This window comes from Lutra lutra, chromosome 11 (genome assembly GCF_902655055.1).
Source record: "Lutra lutra chromosome 11, mLutLut1.2, whole genome shotgun sequence".
Lineage (NCBI taxonomy): Eukaryota > Metazoa > Chordata > Mammalia > Carnivora > Mustelidae > Lutra > Lutra lutra.
This window is the reverse complement of record NC_062288.1, coordinates 92,204,375-92,219,151: the sequence shown is the minus strand read 5'-3', so window position 1 is coordinate 92,219,151 and position 14,777 is coordinate 92,204,375. Positions and strand designations below refer to the sequence as shown.

At 39.7% G+C, this 14,777-nt stretch overlaps 1 protein-coding gene and 1 non-coding gene across 8 annotated transcripts in view; one reads left to right on the top strand and one right to left on the bottom strand.

The window, feature by feature from the left end:
- CHRM2 (cholinergic receptor muscarinic 2) overlaps positions 1-14,777 on the bottom strand; it is a 145,877-nt gene that overhangs the window by 12,650 nt on the left and 118,450 nt on the right. The gene's annotated exons all lie outside the window — the stretch shown is intronic.
- On the top strand, positions 3,192-3,298 carry LOC125081499 (U6 spliceosomal RNA). Its single transcript, XR_007121704.1, has one exon. It is a non-coding gene; the product is annotated as a U6 spliceosomal RNA (small nuclear RNA).

The window sequence follows — 14,777 nt, the reverse complement described above, 5'->3', positions numbered from 1 at the left end:
AATCTGAGGAAGAAAGTCCCCTTCTTAAAAAGAAACTTTCAATTTTGATACCAATGCAGTATATAACCTGGTTTGCCTATATTGTGATGACCCCTACAATCTTCAATGTCTTTCAACTTTACTTACGAGTAAGGGAGAGCTCTGGCCTGGGGCTCAGAGGACAGTGCAGCTCTGAGAGCTGAATACCGATGTTCCACATCCTGGTACTTTGACAACATCAGGCAGAAATGGAATACATTTCTGCTTTTCTTCCCATTTGACTCAGACTTCCCTTTAGCCAAAGGCCACAATAGGAGTGAGCAGGCATATCGAGAGATTTTTCACGACTCCTGAATTTCACTGCATGAGCAGCTTGAATGGGGTGAGGGTCACAGGAGCAACAGGGCCCTGCCGGGAAACCAGGGCTAGCTCCCTTGTTGTTGCTGCTGCTGTTTTAATTTATCCTAAACTCCCTTACTGAATTTCTGTTGTGAACAGATCTTCATATACTTTCAAGGGCTTCCAAGGATGGAAGGGAAGGAGGAATGAATGACCAGACAAAACTGAACACATTCTTGTCTACAAGGAGCTTATACTCTCAGGGAGATACAAATGACTGATGGGATTTCTAGCTACTGAAAACAGCTCTGGGCCAATATAATGACAAATGTCACGACTCAGAATCCATAGAGGAAGGCTGGTCAGACTGGGGTGAAAAATACAGAAGTTTTCCTGGATACCTTACCTAGTAGATCTATCCCTCTTTCTTCCATTTGTGTGTGACATTTACACACACACACACACACACACATATATGGTATGTTAATATAAATATAATATATAAAAATATGACAAATATTATATATATATATATATATTTCCTGTGTGCATCATATTACATTTCCCAGAAAGTGCAATATACTCTTAGGGGTGTTCACTCCACTGCACTGAGCCTGACAAGCTTTAGGTTCTGAAACACACCGTAAGGATGAGCTGTTAAATCACCTACACTGGGTTTTTTATTCTATCCCAAAGGATATGTCAAAAGTATTTTGGAAGCTATGTGTAGAGTTGTTCTCATTTAGAAAACTTCAGCACAGAACTGCAGACTATAACGGATATGCATTACGTAAAATATTTGAAAAAAGAGACAACCACACTTAAACTACATTTATCAAGCTGTATCCTTAAGGTTTGTGTACTTAACTGTATGCAAATTGTACTTTTGTTAAAAAGAAGATAAAATGGGGGTGCCTGGGTGGCTCAGTGGGTTAAAGCCTCTTGTCTTTGGCTCAGGTCATGATCCAGGGTCCTGGGATTGAGCCCTGCAACGGGCTCTCTGCTCAGCAGGGAGCCTGCTTCCTCCTCTCTCTCTCTGACTGCCTCTCTGCCTACTTGTGATCTGTCAAATAAATAAATAAAATCTTAAAAAAAATGTACAAGCAAATGGTAGAGAAAGAGTGAAAGTAGCAGAAACAGCAATCTGAGCCCCACATCAATGCAAATGAAAGAGAATTCCGGGACGCCTGGGTGGCTCAGTTGGTTAAGCAGCCGCCTTCGGCTCAGGTCATGATCCCAGCGTCCTGGGATCGAGTCCCACATCGGGCTCCTTGCTTGGCAGGGAGCCTGCTTCTCACTCTGCCTCTGCCTGCCATTCTGTCTGCCTGTGCTCAGTCTCTCTCCCTCTCTCTCTCTGACAAATAAATAAATAAATAAAAGCATATTGAAAGAGAATTCCATGATTTTTTTCCAATGTAAAAACCTTAAAGAACTTTTAAGCCCTAATTACGATGTACATGTTAGCAGTTTTGGCTCCATGTCAAACATACTATTCTTAGTGACACTGGACAGACTTCCACTCCCGGTTCGCCAAACTATCTTTTCCTTTCTTAAAACACATCCTAATCAACACTTACTCTAGAAATATGTCATGACTAAGAGGGAAAGAGACCTTAAAATGGTTTAACAGGTACCCTAGTCCTTGCCTTTGTGTCTGTGGCACATTTTAGCTATTTTTCCACACACTGTACCTCCTGCCAAAAAGGAAAAGAGTTTCTGGACAACTATAAACAAAACACACTATGGGATAAACCATTCTTTTGACTTTTCAAAATGAAATTCCATCTGAGTAAGCACTGGGGAATGCTTCCTTTTCTGTCCTAGGAGCCTGACAGAACTCATCATTGATGATGAACATAGTCTCCTACCTAAATGGTGCCAACCAAACAGTGCTTTCTAGGGCCAACAGCCGCAAAACTAGAGAAAGCCCTCTGTCTAAAGGTTATTACGCGTGACAAGGAGAGTGAAAGGAAAATGGAAGCAATTCTCAGAGAGCTACTGAAAGTTGTGTATGATTAGACAGCTGTATTTGAGTCAATGTCTGTGTCTTTCTTATCGTCGCGAGAAGTTGGAAATTTGTATGGTCGGCTTTTTAAAAATTTTGTTCTTTTTTTTTTCCCCTCAAGTCGGCAGGCTGCTGGTTTAATAACTCTAAATTAGTTAATTCATTGCTTTGAATTAAACATGTGAATCAAATTTGCAGAGGAGTTGAGGCTTGTTATGATGTGACAGAAAATTCTAGAATGAAAGCTGTTGTTCCAGAGAAGCTGAGCAATTGCAAACAATGCATCCCTTTAGGGATCCTTTTCAATGGCACACGTGCCTTCCACTGGAAGCTGAGACAGAACACAAAGCAACATGGAAATTCAGAGAGTAGGTCAAGGACAGTTTTGAAAAGAGAAGTAAGAATCAGTTTAGGGTCAGGGAGCGGCTAAAAGAGTTGTAAGTTAGTATGTTTCCTCTGACGTACTCTTCAGATTCAGATAGTTAAGAATTAACAGGACCGGAAATCATGAAAAGATTAGGAGGCACACACAGCAGCTCATTTCTCTTCTTCTGATCACAAAGAAAATGCAAATTTTAATAACACATCTTCTAACAGGTAGAGAAAAAGACACTTGGTTGTACTTTGGACTCTATTGTAAACACATCTCTACTTAACGTTATGTTGTTTAAGGACAGAAAGGAAAACAATCAATGTATGTGTTGCTCTCTTCATAAAAATACACATAGGAAAATACAGTGTATTGTGTTTTATTGACACAATTTTCCTCTTTAAGTAGAGGTACCTGTAAGTGTAATCTTATCAGAGAGAATTGTTCTGGTAGGAGAACTCACAATGTAGGTATGGAATCCTAAGAAATGAATTCACCGTGCTCGCTTCGGCAGCACATATACTAAAATTGGAACGATACAGAGAAGATTAGCATGGCCCCTGCGCAAGGATGACACGCAAATTCGTGAAGCGTTCCATATTTAAAAAAAAAAAAAAAAAAAAAAAAAAAGAAATGAATTCACCTCCATAAGGTTAAATCTGGGTTCTTTAGCTTTTTAATGGCAGAAATGACACAGGCCTCATATGCCTATGACTCACATCAGATTCTGTGACGCTATAAAAATAAAATAGTAATGAAGCGCAGAGAGTAATGCGCAGCGACTGTTTTAATTGTTCCCAGTCGAAAGACAAAATGATTGTTTCCTCAGAGTCTGATTGCAGCGTATTTCTAGAATGGATCAAAATGACCACCGTGTTATCCCATGAAAATGTGAGAAATGAAAGCACGGAGAAGATTCAAGTCTTTACTAAATGACCGAATGGCAATGAGATGAGGACACACAGAAAGCTGCATCAACTCAGCAAAGATTTTTGTATCTAAAGCCCTCATTTAGAGTTCAAGCAAGTTGGTCAGAGAGAATCAAGTTTTATGTGGCAATTCAGAACACTACCTGCTTGCAAGGAAACCACTCTCCTGGTGGTAGCCATGGGAACCACGCCATATTGAATGTCGGTAGTGCACATCACTACTGCAGCCTCGCCCTCTCTTCCTCCACCCTCCCCTCCCCTCCCCAGGCACCACTGCTCAACCCTATTTCAATATTTAAGCACCCAACTCCCCTACCTCTTCTGACTCTCTCAACACTTTGGAAAATCAGAGCTCTCATTCAGACTAAGCGAGGATTTGCCAGCCCTGTTCTTTCACTTTCCCCAGGAGGCAGGCTCCCTGTTGACTGTATAAGAGCCATGACAGTGACACTTCCCTTCTCCAATTATAGTGCCTTGGCTAGTAAATATCCCCGGCACACTTTACATGCTCCATCTTGTTATCTAAGAAAAAAATAGCTAAACTTCAAGCAGTTCACATTATTGAAATACTCAAGTACCATGTCTATACCTGAGCAATGCACGAGAAGGGAGATCATCAGATAGACAGGCTATGCATGGAGGGGGGCTTGTGCACAAATCTGCCACATGGGATGTTTTTCCTTCAAGTACATCAGCAAAGCAGTTTTAGCTTTTGTTTTCTCGGGACAGGATGATACACAGCTGGACCTTGAAAAGAACATGTTAGAGTAGAACTCTGTGGTTAATTAATCCCCCAAACAACTCAAAGTGAAAGGAAATAGATGAGAGAATTTGCCCTGGACTCCCTCACCTGTGTGTGCAACTGTGTGCCAAGAGTGTTAGCTGATGAAGAAGGGATAATGACACACTGAAGAAGGAAAGGAAGAAAGAATGTCTCTCTGTTCTTAAGAAGGTCTAAGTCTAGGGGAAATTCTTCCATGAACATCACTTCCTCTTGAGGAAGACAGCAGCAAAGGCCTGCCAGTCTGGATACTTCTAAGAGACATGCAAGCAGAAAGGCTGGCCTCTTTGCCCTGTTTTAAGGGTGGGCTAGCTTTTCTCTCGTATGAGTTATCCACAGATAATGAGGATGGGTCTCTGGATACAGTAGGTAAAGCTCTGGTGCTGAACCTGAGACCAAAACCTCTCTCTGCAACTTTCTAGTTAGGTGAAGTTAAACCTATTGACTCCCTTTCCACATCTAAGAGAGGTGGAAAATAAAATTTACCATTCAGAATTTTAAAAAAATATACATAATACACAAGGCTCCAAGCAGGTGCTTATTAATTAGTCATAATTATTAAGTTTATTATCATTTAACAATCAGTTTTTTTTTTTTTTTCTGAGAGAAAGAGCACATGTGAGGTAGGGAGGGACAAAGGGAAAGGGGCAGAGAGAATCTCAAGCAGACACCACACTCAGCACGCAGCCTGATATGGGGTTCCATCTCATGACCCTGAGATCATGACCTGAGCCTAAATCAAGAGTCGGACATTTAACGGACTGAACCACTCATGTGCCTTTAACATGTGGTTTAACCAACAAGTAGAGCATCAATAACAAAAAGAAGAAAGAAAGAAAAAAAAGGAATGAAGTGTGCACTCTGTATTTCTCCCCCCAAAATAAGGAAGTTGAAGCAATTTTTAATTTTGTTTGAGTCCATTCCATGCTACTTTTATTATTTGCTTCCATTCATCTTAAGCACTCAGGAAATCCTGTGATCATTCAATGGTATCCTGATTTTTAATGCCAAGATGGTAAGAATCTTTGATCTAAACTTCAAGGAACATCAGTCTAAAGGTTAGTGACTAATTCTGTTCCCAACTGAAAGGTCACAGGGTCAAAGACAAACCTTTTGTTTAAAATTCCTGCTGTACATAAGGAAGACAGTCAATTACTTCTACAGTATTATATGCTGACAGAGCGATGGTAGCTGTACTCGTGGCATGCACAGTAAAATGCAGAAAACCTGTGAATCACTTGGTTGTGTGCCTGAAACAAATGTAACATCATGCATTAATTATGCTCAAATACAAAATTTCAAAAACAAAATTCTTGCTGAAGATCCATGAAAGATTATTTAGCAATTCTATACTTATATTTTAGTTGAAACTGATCAGTTTATTTTGGAGGAGAATATGATCCTCCTGAGGAACTAGGAAAAATTTCTGCCCCTACATAAATTAAGAACAAATAATGAAACTATAAGGTTGATTTGTTGTTAATAAATATAAAAACAGCAAAATCCCATTCTGTGTCACACTGTGAAAGCTTAGAGCAACATGGTCATATGATCTGTGGATATGCATAAAATTAATCTGTGACTTAACATTTACTGTATTACACGGAGTGCTGTTTAAAAACAACTATTTTTAGGGACGCCTGGGTGGCTCGGTTGGTTAAGCAGCTGCCTTCAGCTCAGGTCATGATCCCAGCATTGTGGGATCGAGTCCCACAGCGGGCTCCTTGCTTGGCGGGGAGCCTGCTTCTCCCTCTGCCTCTGCCTGCCACTCTGTCTGCCTGTGCTCACTCTCGCTCCTCTCTCTCTGACAAATAAATAAATAAAATCTTAAAAAAAAAAACTTTAAAAACTTTTAAAAATTTCACCTTAGTAGTTCTGCTATATGAAGGTAAAACTGAAGGTAAATACCTTATAACAAGAAGAGCAACAAAATAGAGTGTTCAGTCTGCCACAAGCTAGTTTTCTGAAGTGAGTGTTTTCAGGCCTTTTCTGGCTTTACCTATGCCTGTTTCTCAGGACTTCTCCAATCTCCTGATGCAAATCCTTGCCTCCTGAATCTCTCTATCTCCCCCTTATCATCCCATCTTCAGCGAGTGTAACGTAGGGCATGGTGCGGGTTGTGTGAGAAACCTCCAGAAGAGGCCAATTTCCCAATCTCTAATGTCATGTTCCTTTTCTGCCATGACTGGCTAGAAGTAAGACAACTTTATTTATGATATGGTAACTATGTAACCTTTATCTGGAAATACGCTTCCGCCGACAAGAGACATGGTCTCATCATCTTAGAACCCAAGGGGTCATGCAGACATTAGGCGTGACCTCACACAGCAGGACAAGTGATTCGGACCTACCCTATGGACAGTCTTTTGGGGATCAGAGGGCTCACCACAGCCTCCCAAGCAGGCAGGCCCTCTCCAAAGTGCCCCAGGGCAATTCTCATCCTGAACGTAGATATGAGGTCTATTCACTTTCCAGTTAGTCTTCACTCTGGTTCATGTGTGGCCATCGAGATGGGAGCACTTAGCCGAAGTGTTCTAAGAACAGGCTCATTTGTAAGCTGCCTCGTCTCTGTTCTTCATGTTGAAACATCCTCAGCTCTGTGTCTGCATTTAGGAATGTAACTTGTGAGCAGCCGCCTCTGGCTCTTCCCTTGTTTGGCTGCTTTCAAAGCCCACTGTAAAGCTGAAAGGTGACAGCCTGACCCACTTTGCTACATTTTTTTTCCTTATGGTATTGTTATTAAAATAAAAAATGACTCTGTATATAAAGCAGAAAAACCACAGTGAACCCGCCCTAAGGGGAGCAGCAGAAAGTAGCTAGACCACAGAAATGACAAAATCAGGAGGCATGGTGTGGGGACAGGGATTGTGAAGTAGGATGGGGTGATCTTTCACTATGTTTGAAACAATTCCTGGGACAACCTCAGATTTCCACCTGGAAGCCATGTGAATAAAGTTTAATTTGTTTCGATATAATTCCAAGTTTTTTTTTTTAAGATTTTATTTATTTATTTGATGGAGATCACAAGTAGGCAGAGAGGCAGGCAGAGGGGGAGGGAGAAGCAGGCCCCCTACTGAGCAGAGAGCCCGATGTGGGGCTCGATCCCAGGACACTGAGATCATGACCTGAGCTAAAGGCAGAGGCTTAACCCACCTAGCCACCCAGGCACCCTATAATCCCAAGTTTTTAAATACCCAACCTACAGCTAGCTCCTTTATCCTTACTATGAACTGCACATTCTTATTTATAGGACCCAAACAGTATTTCCAAATGCTGAAGTTAAATGAGTTAGAAAATTATTAATTACTTTCAATAAAATGGAAATTCTTTGGTAATAAAAGCCAAAGAATAAGAAATCATGCCGTGTAGTTTCGTGCCTGCTCAGCATTCAGATAGATAATGGGAGATAGATAATGTCTGGACAGACAGACACCTATTTTGTAACCCAAGGGTAAACTGAAGTGCGGGGGGGAGGTGATTTGAAAATTTTTGGTTTTACTGCTTACAAAAAATAGGGATGACAACCTGAAGAGAAGAAAACCATGCCGAGTGAGGGTCTCAAGGTTTAAGACCATTGGGGAGGTGAGAGCTAAAAGAGCATCTGGAGGGCATGGGGAGACAATGGCCCAGAGTTAGTGTTGCAAAGGGGAGGGAAAGGGTGAGGCTACAAGTAGGCTTGATTCGTTTGGGAGATATCAAAGAGCAGGGTGTTTAGGAAAACTTTTTAAAGCTAAGCTACTGAGTCCGAGGAAGGTAGGTACGGCAGAGGACATCAGGAGTCTTAGAAACAGAACCCCATGGCAGTGAGGAACTCTTAAAGTCAGACACTGCAACAAATTATTGATGTCATGGACCAAGCTGGTATTTAGAGTCATCTCATCGCCAAGGATCCTTAACTGGGTTTCAGTTTGCAATCAACTGTCCTCATTGTCTCAATCATCTCTCTCTGGATGCAGCCCTGGCTTGACCTGATTTTCTAAACATCAGTTGAGGGTCTTCCCTTTGACAACCCCCAGACTCCAGTCTACGCATGCAAGCCCACTCCAGATTTTCAGTAAGTTTCTAAATTTTCCAAGGGTCAGTTTTCTCGTTGCTGATGTAGTGACAACACCTGCTCAGTGGACTCATTTCAAGAATTAAATGAAATACTACTCGTGAAAGGATTTAAACCGAGGCTGGCCTGGGCTTCTCAGCTTTTACTCTGACATCGGTAAAGGCTGGAGAAAAGGCTCTGGCTAGGTTGGAAGTAGAAGTGGAAAGAGAATTACCTTCACAGTTCGTAAAACTGTTAATTGTATAGTAGGTCTGTTGGAACTGCCACTTGACTTTCTGTTACTTAGAGTACATATTCTCGGATTTCTTAAGCTCATGGGAATTACAAAGATTTCCTCTACTTCTCCCATATGATAACAATTTTCATGAAGTCACAACATCTCACATTCAAATAATCACCATTTGTTACTCAACTCTGTACAAGTTTATAATAAATAAATATGCTAGTCATTGTTACCTGTTCACGACATTACCCAGAAACTGGTCCTGACTTGCCAGAGAGCGCGCTGTACATATTGGGAAGGCAAGCAAGTACTGGGTGCTCTGTCTACACATCCTGTTATATAGAGCAAAGTGCATCACACTGTGAATATGGAGAGCAAAGAGAGTTCTGTATGGCTCTTGTTTAACTATGAACACATTCATTTTTGAAGGGTGATGAACAGTAAATGATATTATTAATGGTGATTCAAAATGCTTTACATTTTTAAGCTATATGATGAAAAACAAATAAATGGGAAAAGGGAGATATGAATATAAAAGAAAGTTCATGGGACAATTTGATTAAATTAAACAAACTGATCATGTCAAATAAGCCTCAGCCCCAAATCACTGACTTATCGAAGTGAGTGTGAGTGTTTTCCTGTAATTTTAGGATTTGACACTGTGTGGTTAGCAGCAGCAGAATGAATCTGAGACATCCCTGCTCCGGTTACTTTCCTGCAAACCACCCATTTTGCTCTCTTTTAACTCACTAGTAGCTGGTCCAATTGTTTTCTTTGCCAGAGTTGCTGTGTGTGTTTTCTTTTTTAATTTAAAACTTTGGGGGCGCCATCTGGGAGGGGCTTTTATTTTGAATCCGTTTCATCTCAAAAATGTTTATGCAAGATGGTGTCTTCCTCAGGACCTCAAACAACCACGGCCTCCCCCCAGGCCCATTTCTTACAGGGATCTTTCTGCTTTCAGATCGTACTGTTGGCGCACACTCATGAAAACAGCAGGGGTCTGGGATGTCAAAATACCTGCATTCTCATCCTGGATTTGGTATTTAACCTCCCTGAGTTTGATTTTTGTCCTTTGTGGCAGAGAGGACGTTCGACTCCAACGTTTCTCTGGGCTCTAAAAGCATTTGAGAATTCTAATTTTACTTTAATTCTCTTAGGATCCATATGATGCCTACTGAGAGGTCAGAGATGATCGTCACTGACTTCTGCCTTAGATCTATATTTTGCTAACTACTGAACTGCGCATACCTACAGAGAAAACGGCGCTCTTGCTTTCTCTCTTGACTTTATAGGATTGGGGCTCTGCTGTACTTGCTGAAGAGGCTTCTGCTTTGTGTCAGCTGGTTTTCTTTGTCACCATCCCTTCGTCTCCCACCCCCAATATCCTGGTACGTCTCAGCTTCCCTCTGTGACCCTTCATCCATGCAAGCTTGAAAATTAGATTCAAATTGCTATCTGTATTTTCATTTCACTCTCAAAATTGAAAACGTACAAGCATGAACTAATTCTCTCAATCTAGCTCCATATTTACCTACCAACTCATTAAAAAGTGGCTTTAGCACTGGAGCAAGAGATCATATATTAGAGCAGGAAAGCAATTTACTTGGCAAGTTCATTTGTGTATTCTCTCCAATGTCAGAGCAAAGGTTTGTCCTTGGGATAAGGGTGTTTTTTCGTCCAGTCTGGTCTCTCCGGCTGTCTGATTCCTCAATTAGCTGACACCCCCGTGCCAGTGATTTTATCCTGGACATGTTTAGTGGACAGACTAGAAATAGTCGTCCAGTGACTTGCATGCTGGTTTTATAGCATCGCTATAATATCTGCCCAAGGATCCCTGCAAGGAGGTAGAGACATGAAATGAGGCTCCTGGAGCGGATGTGTTTGAGACATGCCACAGTTTGCAAAAGGGTAAGGAAGGGTATTTCGACAATTTTCATTGGAAGCCTGAAGTCTAAACAAAATTACAAAATCAAACAAGAATAAACTGGCTCTTGCGTTATGTTCTGTGTTACAGAGCAGAATTCCGTGCCAGAGATTTCTGTGTGAAGTCTCAACTAAGAACGGTGTGTTTATCTTTTTCATTTCAAAAATACATGAGATTTATTTATGATATATTTTTGCTCTGCTTGCACAGTTCCCTCTGCCCTTGGATGTTGAAAATAAAATTTACTGTGTACTGTCTTTCTGATTTTCAAGTCAGAACATTAGAAAAGTAAACTAAGAGAAAAAGGATTTTTAATCATTCATAGGTGACCTGAAGGGGCTATTTACTTGACCATTCAACAGATAATTTCCTCCTAACTAACTTCAGGGGATTAAAAAAAGGGAACAATCTTCACTTGCTTCCTGTTGTCAAATATTTTCTAGTATGGTTGGAGAAACCTGAGGCTTTTTAGGGCTATTGAAATTTTGTTGTCTTTCTACATACATACATTAAAAGTTTTAAATCATACGGTATACATTAATCCATTGTCTCACTGGGGCCAGGCAGGGAATGGAAACAGAGAAGCAGGCTGGGTGTGAGTGAGCGGGAGAGTGCGATACATGGCTGGGAGGCTTAGAGGGGTGGGGAAGTGGAGTAGCTGAACGGGAGGAGCTTGCAGCTACTCCGCGGTTCAGCTCCGAATGAGCTGGATTCTAACATGGACAGAGTTTTCAGATACTCAGAATTGTAAACATACAACGGAAATCTGGATTTTCGCGTGTGTCCTTCCAATTTTTAAATCTTGGGTCAACATGATAAAATACTGACAAGAAAGCAAAATATGTCTGTGTAAACAGATTTGGTCTGTTAGCCCCCACTTTATGACCTTTGGCATTGAAAGGCTTATAACATTTTCAAATAAAGATAAACATGGACATTTTTCTATGACATTTCATAATCTTCTAATGCATCATTTTAATGGGTAAATCACATTTAATTCTGTAGCCATACTATAATTTAATTAAACAATCCCCTGTTTGGGACAGAAGTCATTTCAAAGTTTTCACTTTTCATTGTTACAGAGAATGGTGCAGAGAACTTCTTTGTGCATCCTTTTTTTTCTTTTATAGATCACTAATTGCTTTTCTAGGATAAATTACAAAAAGTTGGGTCTTTGTGAAAAATTTTATACACTTTCTATTTTTTTTTTAATATATTTTTAAAATTTTATGGTTTTTTTTTCAATGTTCCATGATTCCTTGTTGATGCATCACAGCCAGTGCTCCACACAATACATGCCTTCCTTAATACCCACCACCAGGCTCACTTTCTATTTTTGACAGTAAAATCCCACCAGCAATGGATCATTATGTTAATTTTCCTATAGCTGTTAACCAAAATAAGAACTGTCATTAAAAAAACACTGTAATCAGCTAAGTAAAATATTCTGTTTGAAGTTTTGGTTATCATTTTATTGATTATGATGTTTTACATTTTTCATCTTATTGACAACTGGCCTTTTTTATTTGCCCTTTTTACAGGGAAACTTCTGGATATGTGTTGTATCTACTAATATTTAACCTTATGGTATCATATTAAAAAATTCAGACTTTCTCTACTCCAAATAAGTTAATGTTTAAGATAATACTCTTTAACTATTTCAGATATTTTATACTTAAAACTGTATTTATTAGACTGCATTTTAGAATAAGGTATAAAGAGATTTTATATTGATTTTTTCCTAAACAGTTTGAAAATCACTCCAGAAACGTATTGAACGACTCACACTTTCTCCATACATTTGAAAAGCTAACTCTCATCATCTACTAAATATTGCCAAAAACCTACACCTCTTTCTGGGCTTTTCATTCAATTCCATTGTTTCATCTGGTTTGTCCTTGTACCAGCAACAGTATTTTTTCTATTTTAATTGTCTAATGTTTTAGAAGCTCTAATTATAAATCCCATTTATTCGTGTACTGTTTTTAATTATCTTTTTAAAAAAGATTTTTATTTATTTGACAGAGAGAGAGCGAGAGAGAGCAGAAGCAGAGGGAGTGGCAGGCAGAGGGAGAAGCAGGATCCCAACTGAGCAGGGAGCCTGATGCGGGACTCCATCCCAGGACCTTGGAATCTTGACCTGAGCTGAAAGTAGCTGCTTACTCCACTGAGCCACTCAGGTGACCCTATTTTTAAATATCTTTGTTATATTTTCATGCTATCTTTACATAAATCTTAGAATATTTTGTGAACTCTTTTTCCTTAGGGTATTTTTATTGGACTGTTATAATTTGAGAAAAAATTAACAATTGTCTAGTATCAAGTCTTCCCAGCAAGGAATGTTTTTCATTCATTCCAGTTTTGTCTTTTGTCCATCTGTGATGTCTTAGAGTTCTTTTCATATATATCTAACATGAAATTTTTATAGACCTGTTTGTATATGTATATTATATATATCTTGCTAAGGTTGACCTTGTTTATTTTCAGTTGCACAATGAACAGAATTTTTGTCACTATATTTCTACCTGTGATATATAAAAATGTTTATCATTCATACAGACTATAAACTATAGTTTTTGTATCTGGCCACCTTTATATAATGTATATAGATCTAGTTATATGTGGAAACTGTTATTTTACATCTGGACACTTTCTATGCACAAATAATGCATATATTAATTAAAATTATGCTTATATATTCATTGAAGTTTGTATTATTCCACAGCCTTCTCACCTATGAATAAGGATTATTATAATAACCTGGTGACTATTTTCTTGCCTCCAAATTTATTCTGTATAGAAACGCAAGTTTTCCCCCAAAAAAGAATATAGCAAATGAATCTGCATAGTCCCTCCTCCTGATTAAACCAAACATCTCACTTTATAACTAGCAGAGACTGCATAAAATCTAGTTCCACTCCCAAGTGGGTTTTCATCCAAAAATTTAAGATTCTTATAAATAAAAAAATTCATATGTACAATACTCAATACATTTGCAGTAATCACATATAACTTGAAAAATAATCAATTATGGCAATTATCTGTGTAAAGACAATAAAGCTAAGTGTCTCTTTGTTGGAAAGGAGAAGGTACTGTGGAAAGCGACTGTTGTATAACCAAATAAATACCTCTGTCTTAAATAAGGAATGGATGTGGCTTATGGAGTGTGGTCTAGGAAGGTTGAAATGGTATTTCTGAAGCCAAAGAAATAATACTGATTAGATGGCAATGCAAGAATACCTTGCAAATAACTTTCATATGGAATAAGCACTAAATGTCAGTAAACACAGACAGAAAATACATTACTGACTCTTCTGAATCACATTGATGTTTGAGCTCTGACACTTTTGACTATAAAAATGACAGGTTTATTTTTGTTTTAGAATGTCCCCTCTTTCTCCCCAAGGTCTGTCACTTTGTGATGGGGAGGTCAGGAAAGGGGCTGGAGCCCAGTAGCAGGTACACTCAGAGAGGCAGAGAGAGCATCTGGAATAGCAAGGTCCTGATTTCACCTTTCATCCTCAAGTCTTCTGCAATTACAGGGCATTGCAACGATCACAGAAGCAAGCAACTTTTAAACAAAGCGGTGGAAACAACCGCACACCGTTTTTTAGCATCAAGTCTATGAGCCCAGTGGCTGAATCTTTCACTGTTGACTGATTTTGTGAGTGCTTTCTTCTTTTGGAGAAAAAAAAAATCAGGCATGGAAAGCATTTAGGGCCTTTGCTTTCCTCCATCACCTACTGCGTTCCCATGCTCTTCTTAGCCTGGCCTCATTTTGGTGACAAGCAGAAAGCCACCTGGCTGCCTTCCCACTGATGGCCATCACTGGCGCGGTTTCATGTGCCTACCAAGGGGCTATGGCTTCACCTTCAAGGGAGTTTGTGCCTTTTCAGTCTAATTGCTATCTCCACATTTCACAGGGAGCTAGGACTGACAAAGACTGACACGTTTTGAATATCTAAAAAGAATGGGCCCTGTGTCACAGGTGATACTACTGTTATACTCTTTTTTGGATACAAGAAAGTAGTTTTCCAGGGCCAGCTAATGGTGGTGCTCAGACGTGAAGTCAAGGAGGTCAGATTGGAGAAGCTTCTGCTTCTGATCATGCAAACTTCTCATCTGTCAGAGCAGGAATATGTTGTTTTTCTCTCTATCCATCTTTGTGTGCCG